Source organism: Apteryx mantelli, chromosome 27, assembly GCF_036417845.1.
Source record: "Apteryx mantelli isolate bAptMan1 chromosome 27, bAptMan1.hap1, whole genome shotgun sequence".
NCBI lineage: Eukaryota > Metazoa > Chordata > Aves > Apterygiformes > Apterygidae > Apteryx > Apteryx mantelli.
Genome location: NC_090004.1, coordinates 151992 through 156982, shown reverse-complemented (window position 1 = coordinate 156982; position 4991 = coordinate 151992). Strand labels below are relative to the sequence as shown.

Here is a 4991-nt window from a genome sequence, read left to right as displayed (position 1 = left end):
AAGGCTGTTTCCTTCCAGTACAGACACTGAGACTAGCAGGAGGACAGAGCTGTCCATGTACCAAAGGGCTCGGTTAATGGCCAGTGCTGGCAACGGCTCATGCAAGGGGCTGTGTGTCTGGCAAGTGCCCTGGGGCGGCTTTCCCAGTGTGTGCACGGATCAAGGGGTGCAGACTGGATTCCTGTCTTTTGTACCCTTCATGTCTTTTTTCCCTTCCTCTCCTGAGGCCTGGATCTGCGAGCACACAAGTGCTCCCTGGCTCCCTAGCAATTCATAGGGCTTAGCAGAAAGCTGGCCTTTCTCTTCCCCTCCCCTCCCCTCCTCTCCCCTCCTCTCCCTTCTCCTCCTCTTCCCTCCCTTCCTGAGTAATATGTGAGCAGGGCTATGCTGAGATATCACCAGTGGTCTTTTTGAGCATGGCCAATAAGACGGGTTAGGAGACCAATACGGTCAACGAAGCAGACCATCAGGGTGAAGCCACTGGAGAAGATCATTGCCCACTTTTGGGGAGAAGACTTTGAGGACCTCAACTATGTTACAGAAGTTGTCCAGCTGTTTGGGGCCACCTAGTAAGAGACATATGATGAAAAATCTTGGGTGAAGGAGTGGCTGAAGCCCCTCACCCAAGAAACAAGCGCTAAACCAGCATGGAGCTGCCGGTTTATGGCACTTATATAATGGAGAGGTCTGCAGATGGCCATGTAGCAGTCATAGGCCACAATGGTGAGGCAGAACATTTCTTCTGTTCCCCAAAAATCCATGAACGAGAGCTGGGAAACAAAACTCAGACAGGAGGTTACCTTCTGGCTTTATAGTCCGTCCACCGGCATCTTAGGGGCTGTGATGGGCAAGTACCAGACATCCAAGACAGCTGGGTTAGCCAACAGGAAGTATTTGGGCTGCACGGGGGTCTTGGCAGATGATGACGAGATGGGAATGTTGTCCAGAAGGATGGCAAAGTGGAAAGCGAGGAAGACAACAGAGACAACAGACTGTACCTCATGACATTAGGTTAAGCATGTCAGAGCGAAATAGTGGTGCTGTTCTCAGTCAGCCCAGTGAATGGTCTAGGACAGCACGCATGCACAAGCAGGAACTGTAACAGGAACACTGGGTTGGGAAAAGATTGGATGGAGTCATTGGGTAAGGCCCGGAGTTTTCCTGAGGTAATCAAAATGAAAAAAATGGGTTTGATCATAGCTCCCTATGAGGATGAGGATGAGGAGAGGAGAGTGATGAGGAGTTTGGACTGAGTCAAAGAGGAACAATGCAGGAGGAGAGAAGGACAAAGAGTGGAGATGGGAGGCCATGGTAAGGGGAAAAATTCAACTGAAAAATGGAAATAGATTGACATATGTACAGCACCAAGGAGAGGGAAAAATGTATTGTCCCACCAAACACCCACTGACACTCCAGGCATCTGTTTCATCCTCCAACCAGCCACCCCTCAGCTGCTCTGTAGTATGTCAGAAGTGTAAAGACATGTATGGAGGGGAAGGAGGAATTGCCAACGCTGAGAATTCTCTCCCCTAGTTTTACAAAACTCTCATGTCCGTATCTCCATGGAAGCTAACCACGTAGCTGTGAAGAGAAATAGGCACATCCCAGGCATTACTGGCATGGCCAAGTGTAGGCATCTACTGCGAGGATGGAGCAGAGGGGGATGAATCACATCCTAGGAGTGCCTGCTTCTCTCTGCAGAACATCAAGAGCATCTGGACAATGGCTACATCTACTCTGGTCCTATTCTATTCTTATTGATGGCTTTTCCTAATCCCTCCCATATTATTTACAGTTTCCAGTGTTAAACATGAAGAATTCCCACCAGTGTGAACACTGGCGACCTTACTCACCTCATACACAGACATTACTCTCTTTAACTTTGCCAAAAGTCTTCCACAAGCAAAACAAAATGTTTCACTCTCTTGAGACAGAGCTAGGATTAAAATCCCACTCAGAGAAAAAAAATGCCTTTTGCTCCACGTGCTAAAAGTGTAACTCCCAGTGATACTATGTGTTTACTGCAAACATGGGACTAAATCACTAAATTACTCGAGCTGGGAAACAGTCTATATTCAGGCAGTTTTTAGGACTCTGGGATAAATGCTCTCTGCATAAAAAAAAACAAACAAACAGTGCCACTGCATATTATCCACCTGTTATTTAGGGACTAGTAAAAAGATCTAACTTAAGACAATGAGAAATATCCTCTTTGCTCCAAATCTAGAAGCTCTCAGCTGTGCAGGTTGGAGGCCATTACTCCTTCTCCTGTTCCAGCAGGAGGATAAACCACTTCAGGTTTCTCCCAAGGCAAAGTTTCAACAAGATTCCCTCCCATGTCCTGAAACTCATCTACCACCATGCCTGAGAGCTTCAGACACAGATGTATTGTGGAGCTTCAGCAGATATAAAAACTGAGCCCAAGGCTGGCAGGTCTATGGTGAATTGGACAAACTGTCAGAATGATGGTTGAAAAGGGATCATTAAAAATGGACTGGGCAGGGTGCTAGCATAGCTGTAGCCCTGCTGAAAAAGACTTGGGGATAATGGTGGTTGCCAGGCTGAATATGAGCCAACAGTGCACGCTCTCCCCCACTCCAGGGCTGAAATAACCTCATGCAACAAGACAGACTGCAGGACGACTGAAAAACGACTTTTTTCTGCAGCTTTGCAGAAAAAGGCCTTAAGTTCCTGGCGAACAAACTGAACAAGAGTTACCAGTGTACCCTTGCTGCAAAGCAAGCCAACCATATCTGGGGCTGTATTGGCAGGAGTGCAGCCAGCAGGTCAAGCAAGGTGATTCCCCCTTCTCTTCCACACTGGTGAATCCACATCCGGAATATTATATCCACTTCCGGGCTCCCCAGTACAAGAAAGACATTCTCAGACTGGAGTGAGTCTGGCAGAGTTATGGCCAGGGGGCTGAAGTACATGACATCCAAAGAGAGGCAGAAAGAGATGGGTTTGTTTTGCCTGGAGGAGAAAATGCTCAAGGGGGTTGTTAGTGCTATCTACGACTACCTAATGGGAGAGCATAGAGAAGACAGGCCAGACTCTTCTCAGAGGTGGTCGATGGAAGGACAAGAGAGGCCAGACTCTTCTCAGAGGTGGACAATGGAAGAACAAGAGGCAACAAACTGGAAAATTCCAACTAGTTTTTAGGAAGTCTTTTTAAAACGAGCATAGTCTAATATCGGAACAAGGGCTCAGAGAGGTGGTAGAACCTCCATCGCTGGAGACATTCACAGCTCAGCTAGAGAAGGCCCTAAGCAATTTGCTCCAGCTGGACTTGCTTTGAATGGGCATTGACAAGACACTTCCTGAAGTTCCTTCCAACCCATATCATTCTAAGATACTTTGATTTTTCAATGGTTGTAAGGGATGATGACGTAGGCTTTGCCTCAAAAGCCAGTGGTACATCTTTCTCTCCTGCGTCATGATCCATCTTGCCTAACTCCAGATCTCTATAGTGTTGATGTCTCTACCAGAGATTCCCTCACAGAGGACCACTGAGAAAAAGAAGTGACCTCAGGGCAGGTTTCCCTTGGTCACAGGGAAAGACTCCTTCTGGAGGTGGTGAATTCAGCTCTCACTTCCATTGGGTGGACAAGCTAGACTTAGGGGCCCCTGACTAGCAGAGGTGACTAATTCAGGCAACAAGCTCAGAGCTCAATGTCTTGATTGTAATCATCAGCATCTGATGAGATGAAACCAGCTCTGGAGGTTTCTCCAATGCCCACCTCAGCTGTAGCTGTTCACCTCACTGAACAGCAGAGCCTTTCCATCTTGGTTCTGCCTGGAATATAAAAACTCAGGGCAAGAAAGTGAAGTTATACTGTATGGGAAAATGCGGAAGAATGCTGACCCCTCTCGCTCTCCCAATAGAGCCGTCGCCTGTCCAAGAGGCCCCCTCCTTTTGAGACGTTATCTCCTGAGCAATGAGAGTGGGCCTGGTTTGCTGACGGCAGTGCAGCATTCTCCTGGGCAGGAGGGCGAGCATATAATCCTGCCAAGGATACTATCTGTTTTGCCTCAGGAATGGGATACTCAAGTCAATGGGCAGAATTAAAGGCCACAGCTGTAGCTCTCGATGAAGGAGGTGCACGCTACCTCTATACAGATAGCTGGGTAGTATACAAGGGTCTGCGAACCTGGTTACCAACATGGGCTACCGCACAGTGGAAGATACATGATAAGGAACTCTGGGGGAGCCCCTTGTGGGGAAGGATTTGGGACATTGTGCAAGCTAAAGCTGTGTCTTTGTGACATGTTGACACCCATCAGAAACAGGGGACCCCTCGAAACTCAGCATAATACAGCAGTCAATGAGATGGCAACTCCCTCAGAGTTAAAGCAAGCTCGGCAAGCGCATGAACAATCAGGGCATCGTGGCCCCATCACAGCTCAGGCTTGGGATCTATCACGAGGCCATCCCATGTTAGCGCTACGTTGGTATAAGACAGCATGTGCTAAATATCCCGTTTGTATGAAGATAACAAAAGTGCCTTTCACCAGCACATGTGGTCGCATCAAGCGAGGCGAACAACCCTTTGCAACCTGGCAAGTAGATTATGTAGGCCCATTGCCCCCCTCACAAGGACAAAAGTATATATTAACTGCTGCAGACACTTACACAGGCCTTATGTATGCATATCCTACCTCCCATGCGAATCAATCCTCTACTGTACGGGGCTTAGAGCAACTCACGCATACTTACGGTATACCGAAAGATATACAGCGTGACCACGGTACCCACTTTGCAGGCCATGTAGTACAAGAATGGGCAAAGGACTTGGGGATCGCCTGGGTCTTGCATATCCTGTACCACCCTCCAGCTGGTGGATTAATAGAGAGAATGAATGGCCTGCTAACAGAACAAGTTCAAAAACTTACCACCACGCAAACGTTCAGGGGGTGGGTGAGCATGCTCCCACAAGCGCTGTCTATGCTTAACAGTAGGCATGTTGGAATGCTTACTCCCTATGAGTGAG

At 48.0% G+C, this 4991-nt stretch overlaps 1 pseudogene; it reads right to left on the bottom strand.

Annotated features, from left to right (window-relative positions):
• Window positions 1-382: 382 nt before the first annotated feature.
• On the bottom strand, window positions 383-4768 carry LOC136994317 (olfactory receptor 4M1-like; annotated as a pseudogene).
• Window positions 4769-4991: the final 223 nt, after the last annotated feature.